The sequence below is a fragment of the Aulostomus chinensis genome, chromosome 6 (assembly GCF_037954235.1).
Source record: "Aulostomus chinensis isolate RoL2024-O1b breed Wild chromosome 6, RoL_Achi_v1.0, whole genome shotgun sequence".
NCBI classification, from domain to species: domain Eukaryota; kingdom Metazoa; phylum Chordata; class Actinopteri; order Syngnathiformes; family Aulostomidae; genus Aulostomus; species Aulostomus chinensis.
The window spans coordinates 9,267,298-9,283,259 of record NC_141325.1 but is presented as its reverse complement, the minus strand read 5'-3'; the positions used below and the strand labels follow the sequence as shown (position 1 = coordinate 9,283,259).

The 15,962-nt window shown below is 41.5% G+C and overlaps 1 protein-coding gene across 3 annotated transcripts in view; it reads right to left on the bottom strand.

Moving 5' to 3' along the window:
• grid2 (glutamate receptor, ionotropic, delta 2) overlaps window positions 1–15,962 on the bottom strand; it is a 506,248-nt gene that overhangs the window by 451,093 nt on the left and 39,193 nt on the right. The gene's annotated exons all lie outside the window — the stretch shown is intronic.

Sequence of the window (15,962 nt, the reverse complement as noted above, 5' to 3'; positions counted from 1 at the left end):
AGTCATTAATGACTTCATCACAGCCGTTCTGCCCAGCAACAACTAGGTCGATGCTAATGACAGCAAAGACCACTGAGGCAACAGTGTGCCATGGCAGGCATCAGGTAAATCTTAATGAGCCTGAGTTTAGAAAAGCTCTTCGTTGCTCAGCCTCTGTCACTAGAATGGTGGCAGCATTCAGGAGGGAAAGCACCAGGTATCCACGCCTGAAGCACAGGTTGGGAGTGTGTGTGTGTGTGTGTATATGTGTCCTGAATCCAACACAAGCTCTGGTTGTGCTCCAGAGAGCTGAGAGCGCAGTATTCCCTTTAACATTTGAAGTCCTAAGCAACTGTCTATATAGCCAATGCCAGGGACGGAGGCTGAAGGCATATCCTATACAGGTAACACCTCAGATGATTACATTCATGTCTCCTGGCTCTGCTTAACCAAACAAACATTCTGGACAAATGTCACCCATAAATTACCTTCTACCTGCGATTGCAGCATCCAGTCATCCGCTCCATCTGCCTGCTACGTGACCTTTCCTCACTTGACCCAGTGGCTCCATTTACTAGCTGAATACTGATGGATGTGGAAGAGCTACGGGGACGATACCAAGCTGAAACACTGACCATCCGATGGGCTGAGGCCTCCCCGCTAACCGCAGATCGACAAACACCCACACAATTACACACATTATGCAGCCACGGATGCAATTGTAAACAGCAGCCAGCCTGCCAACAACTTTAACCCACGCCACCACCACCACCACACACACACTCCTGTTACTCATATGTATCATTTGTCCTTGCATTCAATACATTTCCAGTGATGTATTAATTCATTTCACACCCATTTATTTTCTACTATTCAATGCAACAGACCATATGGTGGTGATGATGATGATGATGCCTACAGAAAACACAAAGCCCTTTAGATGAATCAAGGCAAAACAACTTCACATACCAGTAAAGATTCAACACCCTGAATAACCCAGAGGACTGACCATCACCACAGAGACATATGAATGGAAGTTTGTTGAAGGATGTTTGAACGTGCGTTAATATCATGCAGGATCTTGATGTTCAAAGTCATGAATATTTTAGTGTTGCATGTTGACTGTGGTCTTTTGCTGCCTTATAACTTCTACACGTACATGTCACTGAACCACTGTCCTGCAGTACCTGTTGCAATGGAAGTGAATGTATTTGCACATGTGGGATAATAACAATTTTAGGACGGAACAGGTATCAGAGTCACCTTTCCTTACCAAAAAAAATAAATAAATACAAAAACACCCCACTCATCCTCTCTGCCACTAACACTAACACAAACACACACACACACAGCACACACAGGTTACCGGAAATCAGTGGAATTAATAGGACCAAAAACAACAATATCCTGATGATTAAGGCTGGGACCTTCAGACTAAAGAGGATTTGCAGCTTAACTTTTTAAGATTCAGCTACAAGACTTATGCTCAGGACCACAGTGTAATTGAATAAGACATTTGCATAAGGATTAGAGCGGGTACCCTGCTCTAATTCCTTTTATTTAATATTGCAATATATTGTCAGTCAAATGAATAATGATTATAAACAAAGGTAAAGTCAGGACTCGTTCCTTTTCACAACATTGTGTTTTAACGAGTGAGGGGAATACACTGGCTTATGACATACATTATGGTACACTAAATAAAACTACTAAAACTAAATTAGCGGTGGTTTTACTCTGCATGTGACGCAAAAGAATTAAGGAGCCCATTTCTTTTTAAAACAAGACAACGCATTAACTTAAATTAGGAGGTATTCCCTAAAGCTACAAACACAAAGGCAGCGGAGCGACACTGCACACAGGAGTGTCATATAACTTCTCATTTTATTGAAACTATTCCTCTGCATGAAGAAGGATCATGGAAAAGAGGAGGACATGTTGAGAAAATAGGCTTATGTGAATTATTTAAGGGATCTGCATTAGTTAAATATAGATTGAGGAAAATTGTGAGGGGTAAAAAATGAAACTGAAGCAACAAGATGATCTTTTATTGAATGCAATACAATATTCCAAAAGATCCTCTCTTTTTTTCCCCCATTGCCATTTGCAGTCCTTTATTGTTTGTCGACTCATTCCTTTCTGCGTCTGGATGCTACATTAAACAGAAAGACAGAGTCAAGCTGCACACCGGCACCATGGCGACAAAGATGAAGTGATTGATCTGTACGCATAAACATTTTAGCTCAGAGACATGAACTCTGCTCTATTACAGAGCGATAGAAGAACTCTTCCCATAATTCACCCTGTGCAGCCTTGTCAACAGAAACAGAGTTGGCATGAACTGAAACAAAAAAGGTTTATTTAATTCAGGGTGGTAACATGTTGACATGGCTTTAATGTTGACAAAATATTTGGAGGACCTCTCAGAAAATATTCTGTTCAACAGCTCCAGAAATGACTGACAGCTGCTAGAACAATCTGAAAATAATTAGGGATTTATCTCGAGTTCTCACTAGTTCTTCAAAGCATGAAAAGATGGGTGTAACAAATAATGTGAGTGACGAAAGGACAACCTGGAAACCTTGCAGTTATGCGACTTAATTTAACCCGAAGAACTGACACTTTTCTCTAGAAATGTAGATATCACTGAGAAAACCCAGACCTCAGCCAAGGAGACCTCCAAAAGGTCTTCCAGACCACCAATCCAGAACAGGATCCACACCGGCTCCAGGAGTATAAGAACAGAACAGTCTCCAGGATGCAGGACAACAGTTATTCTCGTTCCTCATTATATTACCTATCTTTCCACTAGAGTTCATCCAAATCCATCTACAACAGTTCCAGATATACTGCTAACAGAAAAACTAACATTGGTGACCACATGACATCCTTGGTGGGGATTGAATTATGTTAAACTAAAAAAATATATACTGTTTATACAGTATATAATCATCTTTCGGTGTCACACGTGTGATGAATGAGGAATGTTGAGGAGGGTCATACAGTATGAGGATAAAATATAACCGTGGGAAAGTAAGTCAAGAAAACAGAAGCTCCATACGTTGTCTATGCTGAGTGTGTAACTCAGTGACAGCAGAGTCAAATGAAAATGGGCGGGAGAAAATTGAACTGGGACAGCGAGTTAAAGCAGTTTAATTGGCAAATTGAACCAAAGGTTAGAAGACTTCCATCCACTAGAATGCAACATAAAATCACAGCCGGGATCCATACAGCGTTGTGTGTAAACACTGTCATAAAGGTGCCAAACACACACACACACACACACACACACACACACACACACACACACACCAGCCCAACAACATGTCTTCTGAGCTACACCTGCAGAAACTAATTCCTTTAGACTTGATGCTGTAACTGTGTAATCAGCATAAAAATGAAGCCATAATCAATATGCCTTGCCTCCTTCCAACCAGTCCCAGTGGCATTCATTGCTGTAAATAACAATGAAGTTTTTAATCGACCTGCTCGAGGACACACATTTGTAGGCCTTTGTTAAGCTGCTGATTATATCAGATTGAGGGCAGCAGAGAGACAAACACTTGTAGATTTATCAGGAGCTTTACACAAGCTCTATAAATCCTTCCAGAATACCTTGAGCTATAGGGAAAACACTGGACACTAGTTATTATGCGCTTAAAGTTTAGTCAGGAAACTTATAGATACGACATGGGACATTGCAAAAACAACAATAACAACACGAAGATCCAAGTGAGATCCCACGAGTAGTGACTGCCATCACATCCTTAGCACATTGTGCTGTTGGACTCCAACTGGAGACCGTCACTGTCTGTCTAACATATTTTTTTATCACCTAATGTTGTTAGCACGGCATGCGGTGTCTGCATGAATCATATTCACAATGTAGCTTTTTCGCCTGGGGTTCTGTGTTGCTGCAATCATAACGGCACGCTGATCTGCATGGATAAGCATAGAGGTAGTTTGACTGTGGCAAAAATTTAAAGCAACACATATTCCTCTCACCTAACGTACACATACTGCCTAGGGGCAGGGGAGAAAAGTGTGAAAAACTTGACAAAGAATACACTTTGTGATTTTATTCTTGACCGCTACTAGGGCGTTGTTTTTAATCAGCTGTGTAGACAAGGACACATGCAGAGATGGGTTGGCATGACACACTTTTCAGTCAACTGCAGAGGGCAGTGAGACAGCTTAAAAAGATAACAATAAACTCAGTAAAGTCAATAGAAATATGTCATAAAAGCTTCCTTAAAAAGCTTTGGAGGATTTTAATATGCAATTTCCACATTAGTTTAGTCAAAGACACTCACAATACACTGGAAATGAAGCCATTTCATTCCGTCAGACCTCATTAGATCACCTCTTAAAGAAAAGCCTGATCAGGGTTAAAGCGATACTTCCTCCAAAAAGTGTATTTTGCATCAGAAAAGACAGCCTTGAGCTCACAAGGGCATTTATTTTTTCACGACCGCGTCACTTCTTTGGGACTTCAGAATTCCCCAAAATGTAGATTTAGCATCAATCGCACCCCATGGTCGCCAACAACACACGACAGCTAAAATGTCCACAAATGCTTCTCAGCACATTTTTAAATTCATCATCCAGCATAATCCACATCTTTACATAGCTGGAAACTCAGTAATCCGCAAACGCTTTGATCGAAAAACAATCTAATGATAACCCTTCCGATTTCTGAGTGCTTGACGGGCAAACTATACTTACTTGGTGAAGTATTACCTCAAGCAAGTGCTCTAAAAATGTAGGACTATGCAATCTATTTACTCGACAGAAGTTTTCTTACAAATTATGATGAGAAAAATGCATCTAAATTGATATGCAAGGAGAGATATTATAGTCTGCTCTTACTGAGCTCTCACATCCAATTTGTTAATTCTCTTTCAGGCCTGAAAGGAACCTTCGATGACTGGATTGAAAGCTGAAACCCAGATGGGTTCACGCGAGCAGCTTTGTGACATGTTGCCAAGTGTGTCAGACAAACAAACAGCACATTACAATCCCATGACAGTGATTAGCCAAGCGTTTAACACCTCAGTTCCGATGCCTGTTTCCAAAAGCATGTTAAACATCAAGGCGCATGGGGGGGGGGGGGGGTGATGGGTAGGAAGGAAAATAGGAGGGGAGGGATAGGAGAGGTAAAAGATGAGACAGGCACAGACGACAGGGGAGGGCCGTAAATAAGAACAAAAGGAGTGTTATAAGATCCAAAAGTAAAAGGAGAACTGGATTTGAGCTCGTGGAAGAGAACAGTGTCAGAGTGCCAAGGTGAAGATTTGAAGAAGCAGAGTTGACCGACAACAAACCAGAACAAAGAAAAATGGGACTGTAATGAGGAGAAATGTCAGCCTCAAAACTACACACAACACACCAAGTAATCCACCCAATCCATCAGTGTTTCTTTTACTTGTTGGCGGTTCTTGGAGATGAGGTGGCAAAGGCTGAAGAGCTAGAGATTCAAACGTTACACCACAATGACAAATAAAGTTTGCAGCAAATATGGTTTTGAGTATTTGGTAACAGTAACTTCACACCCTTGCCAATGATTGTTCTGCATGGGTGCAATAAACCTGCAGCACGTATGCAGATGGCTGTTTGAGCAGAAAATAACATGAAAGTGGGACTTAAATCCTTAACATCAGAATTAAATCTTGCTTGTTCTGTCACATTACTTATCTATCATTTGCATTGCAGCACACTGCACATGCACGATGACAGGAACGGCAGCTTTGATAATCGTTAAGTTGATTTACAGCTGGATTGATAACCGTCTTCATCATATAGGTATATCTGAAGTGACAAGGGTGTTTGCACAGGTCATGAAGAATTCTGCTTCAAACATTTTCACATCAACAAAGACTTGGCTACACTTGCAGGTACAGACTAGTACTATATAACATCATATTACTGTATCATTAGAGTATTGCTTTCACAAGATGTTTGAGACATCAAGCAAAAGCACCATCAAGTTGTCTTCTGCTGTCACAACAAAGTCACATCGTGCTAAATGACATTTCCAGCCACAGTTAAACAACAACTTAAGCTAGCTCACAGATACCTCATGCAAAATCAAGTTTCATCTAATACAGAGGTTCGATTTTTCATACTCAACAACATTATTTTCCCGTATAATTGTGTATGTGTCAAAGTGCCAAATGGTAACAAGAAAAATACTTTTAAAATACTTTGTTTGAGGATCTTCATTGAGAAGTTGCTTCTCAGGAAAAAAAAAAAAAAATACTGTGGTCAAACAAAATTAAGAAATTTTCAGAAACCTGGATTGGAATTTTTTTTATTGTAGTTTGATGTTTTCTACATGAAGCCAAGAAGCTTTTGGCATGTTATTCAGAGGCAGCTCATCATTGAAATATTCACTACATTTTGCTCACCTAAAATAAATTGGGCTTTACATTTACCCATGAAGTACTCAGCTTATGTTTATTTGTTTCAAGGGATTAAGATGAAAGACGATAGTGGAGGAATGAGTTATCTTTCCTTTTTGTGGTGGGGGGGGGGGGGCTCTTTGAGCAAAGAAAGCTGAGGCATCACAAGATAACAGTGCACTTGTTTTTGAAAGGCTGAAATACAACAACGTTCACTGCCAACAATCTCCAAGCTTTACTGTTCAATGAATCATTTACAAATGAACGAAAGGAAAGACTAAAGGGAATACTGCTTGGGTTTGGAAGGTGTGTGTGTGTGTGTGTGTGTGTGTGTGTGTGTGTGTGTGTGTGTGTGTGCATGACACTAAAGTGAGTTCACTTGAGCAAATGTGCCAATGCCATTTTTCCTGTGTTTTATATTCATGCAGCCTGACTATCACTGGCTGTAGAGGAAATAATTCAGAGGAGGAAAAGACACTGCCAGGAAATTACACAATTACACTTGCACACACACACACATGCATGCATGCATGGAGACAAACACACACGCACACACACACAGCCAGGCATGTGCCATAGAAAGCAGCCTGAAGACATGCTCTCCAACGAGCATTTTGAGAAGCATGCAAGTACAGGCAGTATTCACACAGCGGAATGCAAGCTCTCACACACGCATGACTGAGATGCTCACACAAATACAGTGTATACATGAAACACATTTTATGCACATTCAGGGCACCTTCTGCCCCACTGAGACACAGCGCAGTTTGTGGAATGACTAGACCAGCATTTATGTCAGCAGAGACCTCAAAGACTAAAAACGAAAGGAAAAGAGGAAAGGAGGAGGCAGCAGTAAATATTCATTCTACTGCAAGAATGTAGGAAATTAAGAATGTATGAGCACCAGGAAAAGACACTTACACCTACATTAAGAACATGTTCATGTGGTTCATGCCATAGCAGCTTGTACATAGCATGAGAAGACATATATAATATACAGATTACATGTTTGGCATGGGTTTTTTTGAGGATTTGATGGGGTAAAACACATGAAAAAGCGTCAGTACACAACACAGAATGTAAACATGCTGTAGTGAGCAAGAATGCTGATTTACATCTGTAGTCTTTTGGCAGGTAACAAGGATGAAAAAATAATGACAATAAAAGTAATGGATAGCATTAGATATATACAAATAAAAAAAGTAGAGAAAAAAAAGTTTGCCAACAGACAAGAGAAGAGAACTTCAGAGTCTTAAAATCTAAATGTTGAATCAAATTTAACTCCAAAATACCCCCCCCCCCTTTCCTGCTTTCTTTTTCATTTATTTGGAATTCAAATAGAGACATAATTGAATAAGAAGTCCTGAAAAATGTGTAACTGAAGATGCAAAAATGAGATTACCATTTGTGTGGTAAACATTCCATCTACTTCAGATTTCCTGTGTAGCTTTTAACATGCTTAAAATTTACTGCATCATCTGCATACCTTGAAAATACTAACATTTTGAATTGTATTAGGTAGGCTGTAAATAAAAGTAAATAGCGTGAATAAAACTGGTCCAAAAGCAAAGCCTTGTTGGACTCCTCCAGTACATTAAAGGTGAAGAAATTGTAAATCTGGTCCTGTCAAAACAAAAATACTACTTATTTTTGATAAAATCATTCTTTTTTTCTTCACAGCATAGCTTCAGAACATTAAATGGTGTCAATTTAGATAAGTCCCCAAACTGAACAGGTTTTGATACCAAGGTCTAAGACAAAAAGTGGGGACAGGATGATTGAATCACAGACATGACTAATTTTCAGTCGTTAACTTTTCATGGTTTGTTTTGACAACAGATTCATTTGGTCATCTCTTTCCAATTTGATTCCACATTTCTGTATTCCAAAATATCCATGTAAAATTTAATCATGGCTTGTCATATGAAACTTGGTGTCTGCTTACTTACTATTTGCTGGCCTGTAGTCAGACCAGACAATGAGTGTATTCAATAGTTAGACTCCAGACATCCATTTCAACATCCTGCATTTAGTGACAGAGGAGAATCCCCTTTGTTTTACTTTTGCTCCCACCTCTAGTGAAGGAATCCATCATTTCATTAATTGGTGCAAGTAAAGAATCACAGCTACTCCATGTCTCAGCTTAAGAGGACTTTACGCCAGTGAAGCTCTTCTCGAGCTGTCTGAAGGTTTTACTTTTGATTCTTGGAGACTGAATCATACTAGGATGTTGTTTTAAAATAAAATAAACTTACTTGTACCATGGGATCACAGGCCACTCAGGGTCTCAGTGATTATGTCAGGTACATTCTTGATAATAAGTCTAGTCCAGTTGTTTGTTTTGAAGGAGTAGTTCACTCAAATTGAGGTAAAAATATAAACTAAAAAATAATGATAGAATTGCAGCATAAATGTCACAATTTTTTCCATGTTTAGGAGTCATACACTGGATGTTAAGATGTCGCCAAATATCCTGCTTGGTTTAAATCTCAGATTCCGCATTATTTCAGCTGGATTCAGAATTTTAAAAACTTTGCCCTTTGCCTTTTCATACCGGGATTATGTTTAAACAGAGTAATTGGTTGTGCATTGGAAGGGTCTAACAGAGATATTGGAGTCAAATGGTCACCACTGAAGGATTCAGCAGTTTGTTGTCTTGCTTGTTCTATCTGTGGTTGGAGAGTGAAAGTGCTGCTGGAACAAGACAAATCGGGAACAGCTGGCAGCCTCTGGAATGCCACAGCTGCCACACCATCAAATGCCGGCAACCTCAGGAATATTTCAGTGGCCGCGCCACTGATACATTAGACAGCTACAGTTAGTAGCCTCAGGAAGGTCACTGCCAGCCTGGCCACCAGTACCAGTGACAGTTGGTAGCCCCAGGAGCGTCACTCCAGCTGGGCCCCCTACACATTGACTGCAAGGAATGATCCATGGCACAGTCTGGGAGAGAAATATAGATGGTTGATGCACTCGCTACTGCTGTGCGTTGCACACTGTGTGCACCAAGGAATGGTTGCACCACAGATGGTTATGTAGGACTTTCACTAGTGATACCAGTTATACGACAGTGTTCTTTGGGGAAAAATGGTGTATGTTACTTGTCAAATGTGTTACAGCATGTTTATAACTCCCAGACATCTTGACCATCTTTGAAAGAACTTTAGCATGGCCACTGCAAAGCAAGCAACGGTCATGGGATGTGATCTATCACTGTTTTCATTTTTAAATGCGATATCATGACAACTGACAATGTTGTTATCCAGTTTTTTTGATGGAACTTTGGAAAGCTTTTGAGAAAGCAGTGCAGCATCTGGATGGCAGCGTATAGTAAGCAGGCAGCTGCCATCTAACCAGCTTGACTGTCATGCTAGTTCTTAGTTGTTGACAAGAAAATTCTACTTTCCTTTGAAGTTCCTCTCGTCATTAGCATGATTACATAGACCTACTGCACACCCAGCATTCTTCTCTGAAAAGGCTCACTGCATACAAATGATATAACTCTGAGTTTCCCTGTTTGTTTAACATATTTGTATTTTGCTCGTCTCTGAATAATAATTGCCAAAGAATGATTAATTCCTCAGTATGAGTCAGAGAGAATGGCTAAGGCCCCATGTGTGGTGGGAAATGGTTCCCCTATGATCTTAAAATCATTTTAACTACAGCTCATCATGCACGTGTGCCCTTTCAACGATCACAGGGATCAATTATGAGTAGCTGCTAAACAGTGCTGACTGAACTTGTTCACATCTACTGAAAGGCACAGAACTCACCCAAGTCATCCACATGACCTACTGCAATAAGACCAGTGTGTGAGTGTGTGTGAGTGTGTGTGTGTGTGTGTGGGACCCACACTGAGGACCCACATTTGGTTTTATGCATAGGTTATCCCACTGATCCATGGTGCTGCACTGGTTTAAACAGTGTTCAGTTTTTGATTGCTTGTTTCCTTGCTTGTCTAGAAATGGTTTGGAATGAAAATCGCTCCCTCCATCCACCATCTACTGCTTATCCTGTTTCAGTGTTGCGGGGGGCTGGAGCCCATCCCAGATGTCATCGGGTGAGAGGCAGGGAATAACCAGGACAGCTCAACAATCCTGGTTAAGGGCCACATAGATACAGACAACCACTTGCACGAAGATTCACAACTACAGTTAAACCAGAGTCCCAAATTAATCTTACGAGCATGTTTTTGGCATGTGGGAGGGAGCTGGAGAACCCTGAAAGAACCCATGCAGATACAGGGAGAACTTGCAAAAGCCCAAGGCCATCTGGTGGACCTGAACCCAGAACCTTCTAGCTGAGGCAACAGTGCTCACTACCACACCATTGTGCCGCCCTTTTTGAACGAAAATGTCAAATTCATTGTAAATTAAAAAGACAATTTAAATACAAAGCAAAAGCCTATATTCTTATATTGTTCTTATGTTGGTAGTGTGTATGCAGGCGTGTGTGTGTGTGTGTGTGTGTGTGTGTGTGTGTGTGTGTGTGTGTGTGTGTGTGTGTGTGTGTGTGTGTGTGTTCATGCCTGCTCACAGAAGCGGTTTAATTCAATGTCTGTAAAAAGCAAGCTAGCACTTGTTCTGTTTAAAAACTGAGGTTCTTGTCCTCAGATGATAATAGTGTAGGTGTGTGTGTCTATGTGTGTGTGTGTTTGTTGACTGGATAAACACAAACACACAATACAATCATCCAGGAACAAGAGTCTGAGTTGTACATGTCCTTCCCAGGCCATCTGGTCTGTTCTACCTGCATCACTGACTGTCGCGTTGAGATGAAGCACCTTCAGCAGAGCTTTGCAGTCTCCCCATTGCCTGCAACTGCAGTCAACCTCAGACAAGCAATCACACTTCTTGCAGCTACCTGTCAGTTCATCTCATCCTCAGAAACACACACACATATTATTCTCTCTTCCTCTCTATACCTGGTCACTGAGGCAGAACACTTAACCAGGCCACAGACGTCAGGGCTGCTGTCTGTCTCTTTCCTTCACAAGAGGATGCACAACAATCCCAAGTATTGCACAAACAACATACACAAACTAGACGCACAGTTTTCACCTCTGTGTCACACACACACACACGCACGCACACACAAACACAAAAACACCGGTGTACAAGCATTCAGAAATATGAGGTGCTAAATCTTTCCAGCCAAAGATCGCATGGACCAGCACATCTGTCAGCACTCATAGATACATAACTCAAAAGATATGAAGCATTTAATACACACTGCCTAGCCGTTACCCCTTGCATTTGCTGCAGGACTGCAAAATACATGTTCGTTCAAACACACAAAAGGAAGTTGAAAGAGGAAGCAGTGTTGACAGCTGTGAAACTTGTAGACAAAACCAAGCAGGAACAGCCATTCATACACACTGAAATGTTTAGTAATCCCCCTCCATGGAAAAGACCAAAATAGTACCAAAGTGAAAGAAAAATTAGGCCATGCCAGGACAAATCACCCTCTCCGTCTTTCTCTCCCCCCTGGTTTCCTCACCCCACAAATAATGGAAACCCCAAATTCTGTCTTTCAACTCTTTCCATCTAAACGACAGAAATCCGCTGCTTTCTCCACACCGTTTAGGGACTGAAAGCCCCACTCACATGTCCAGACAAAGCAGCCATCCAATAATCTCTTTGCGAACCCTCACTCCCATCCCTGTCACCTTATCTGAACTGAACTTTTAGAGTCCCCCACAGGACACAATACACAGACTGAAGGGGCTATTCAATATGGATGAAGGGGAAATGTTTGTGTCTTTGAAAAATGCCTCCAAACAGGTTAATGTACCAATTTTGCAGACAAATCACGGGAGAGAGAGGATATGGCTTACATAAATGGTGGTTATGGACATTCCGAGGGACCATTACTTTTCTGCAACTTCGAAAGGACCAACAGTTTAAGCTCAAATTCTGCAGGCGCAACAACAGCACTAGAAACTGAATCTCAGTGAACGACTTGTCTCACTGGTGCAACACAGGGTTTTCCTCGACGGGGAATTGGAAAAAACAACTACATGCATTTCTCCCCAGAAAGTGGCCCTATAGGGGCAGTTCTATAGCTGAAACACCCACTACTAAGTGAGAGCTCCTACAAATTATCCTGCATATATGCCTGCGGTGGAAAACCTCCAAGTCTTTTGCCTGTCAAATATTGACAAGCTACATAATGACTTACACAAAAATGATGAATAATTACATAAAATGTACTCTGTACTGTCCACTCTCCTTTTTTCTGAATATCCAGTCTCTTTTACTATCAAGAGTTAGACTGCTGTTTTTTTTTTAGAATTAAATGATGGATCTGATCTACAAATTATTCAACAAAATTATTGGACCAACTTAATTTGGTAAAAACTGCCAAATGGTAAAACAAAAACAAACAAAAAAAACAGCAGCAATGATTTATTCACATCGAAAGTGTTTACCGATGCATTAATTCATGGTGTGTCTCGTACAAATTTCTCAGTGTGCTGCATCGTACATGAAGCCCTCTGCATCATTAACTGACCTGTTCAGGTGTTGCAACCTACAGGATAAAGCTTGAAAAATACCTCTGAACATTATTCTCGTAGCTCAGACTTATGTCCATCTTTATTTTTGTTCTTTCATCTTTTCTACACATCAAAGTGTTAATCTATTCAATTACTATGTTGCTTTGATCTACTCAAGAGCAAACAGGCAAGACATACAGGCATGCCCATTGAGGCATGAGTAAAATAATGTCTTTATCACCAAAGTCATGTCCCATGCAGCCATTCCATGGTCATTTGAATATTCTGTGCCTTTAGCATTTGAAGTGAATGATATTCATCTCAGACCAAGCTTTCAAAGGCATAAACTGCAGCCTACACTGATCCAATAAACTATCTATGTTACCGAGATATGTGTGTGTGTGTGTGTGTGTGTGTGTGTGTGTGTGTGTGTGTGTGTGTGTGTGTGTGTGAGTGTGAGACAGAAAGAGAGACTTCAGACTACACTAGGGTAAAAAGGCTCATTGGCTTCCCTCCTTCAGCTCTGTTGCATAGTGAGCCAGTGGGCTGACACATTGCATAGCTAAAAACCAGAGTGTGAATTTTATCTGGCTGCATAAATCACAGTGGCTTTTTGCATGTAACTAATCAAGAACACACACAACCACGCGCCACTGCTACTCTCTGTCTGTAGGTCAATACAAACAGCCCTCATAAAGCACAGGGCCATTGCCATGCAGCACACGACGCAGAGAGGGACAAGAGGCAAACGGACTCCCCCCTTCCCCCTGCATGCTGATCATGACAGAGAACGAGGGAGAGACAGGGGTGAGCAATGGTGCCAGCTCCCCAGCTGCTCTAATCACATTTAATGCATAGACACTGCAGGAAGAAAATGTCTGCTCCTCACTGCTGTTAATATCACAGAAATAATGGCACGTCCTTGATAGGGTGCCACAGATTTGCAGTAGAGATGAGCAGAAAGTCTCTCCTTTTAGTTCCCATTGCTCTCTTTCTCTCCCTCTCTGAATTTTACTTTCTGTCTTCCATCCTCTTTGATATACATCTCTCTTCTGCCCGTCTATCCCTCACCCTCTCTTTTGCTCGTTCCATCTTTAGCAGCAACAAAGAGATTAAAGAGGGATTACTTTTGACATGTCAATGTGATGCGCCTGCTGGGTATAGTACTTTTTTTCCCTTTCTCATGCAGTCCTAAGTCAATAGGATACACACACAAACGCAGGCAGACACACACACACACACACACACACAGGTCAGCAAGCCTCTGAGTAGGAAAAGACGGAAACGGGGGAAAAACCTCATGTGCATCAGGTTGGATTCTCACACCACTAAATTGTCAATGTAGTATCTAATTCCTTGAGACAGGACCACCTTTTGTCAGAAAATAGTGAAGGCAGATCATAACGCTGCTTCACATATCCAAATAGTAGCTTACTGTATGTGGTCAGCAAGAGAAGTAAGGGTAGAGGAATTGGTGAATGAGAGAATGAGACAGAATAGAAAGACAGAAGTCTTGTTTCGGGGCTGACACAATGACTGACATCACACTGGATGCACTTCCACTTAGTCATACTGTGAAAACAGGAACCTCATCATACACAATAAGAGTTGTAACATTCGACCAGCCAATAAACTTCAGACAACTGGTTTCCATGACGCAGTCAAGTAGAAAAGCTGGATTGTCACTACTCTCCTAAACATACAGCATAAACATACAGCATACGTTCACTTTTTATAGATGGTACATCAATCACTTTATATTCATCATTTAAAAAAAGAAAAAAACCTTGTGTGACTAAAGAGAGACAGACGCCTCAAGGAGCCTGAAATTCCAAAATCCAAGCTCAGCCATGCTTTTGCATAACAACCTCAAGTTATACTAAATTGTTTTGGCCAAGCTAAGGATCTATAATGAGAACACAGTGAGTCAGTGAGACACTGTCTAGAAAATAGATTATCAGTCCTGCATATTAAGAGTATAGACCAGTCAGTACAGAGAACCTTGACCTAGTTTCAGCAGCTGCGAGAACCTGAGCGTAGTTAGCCTACATAGCTGGACCTTTGTCTTTGCCATCTTTGTCATGTTGAGTCTAAAAATGTCTCATAACCAAGGGGTTTCAGTGACATTCTTATCTAAAACAACTTGCAGTCAGTACGAGGAAAGGTTTCAGTGTCTTGCTGGGAGGCACTTGCAGAACATGTGGCTGCTGCTGGGATCAAACCATCCACTCACAGGGTGATCTGTCAGCCCAGCCATTATACCCTTCTCCCTCCCAGTCAGATCCATATCCACTCCACGGCACATTCCTGGAACCTACCTGGTACACAAACCTAGACCGATCCCAATTTGGGAGACAGTTCAATGCATGTTCACTGTCAGCTTTACCTGTGTAAATCCCGTTGATTTTGGCAGAGCTTACGCTGTAAGCCTGCTATGATGCATCACCTTGGTCTACAGCCTTGAGAAGAACTCTGTCTGATCCAGATCTTGGCAAACTCCATCCAGGTAGCTTCTGGTAGGTTCCCTCCTCCCCACTGATAAAATAATTCAAACTTCACATTGAAGGTTTATAACCTATTCCATGAGTGTTTGAGCATGAACAGTGGATGTGATCTTGGCCACATGTGTGATGCGTTCAAACACACTGTTCAACATGGACAGGTGCTTATCTCTCTGTTGGAGTGTGAGATTGGTCGTCAGGCACGCACCCACACATCTCTCTCTCTCTCTCTGGTCTATTGCCCATTCGAGGCCACCGAGTTGTGCAACGATTATATGTGCCCACCACCACCTTGCGTCCTCATCTCATCCTGTAAGAGCACCCCCCCATCGCCCTCCCCCTCCTTAATCTAAAGCCGGAGGCGCTGCTACACATCACCTGCAAGAATATGCTCCCTGATGTCGAAATCACAGTCTACACAACAGTGCCACACTTTGCCGATGGTGGTGGAAGGCAGAAAACACTTAGGACATTTTTCTCTCTCTCTCTCTCTCTCTCTCTCTCTCTCCCTCTCTCTCTCTCTCCTGGCACTGCAGTGTTAGGATGGAAGGTGGTAATGCCATTGTATTTGAGGAAAATGTGGCT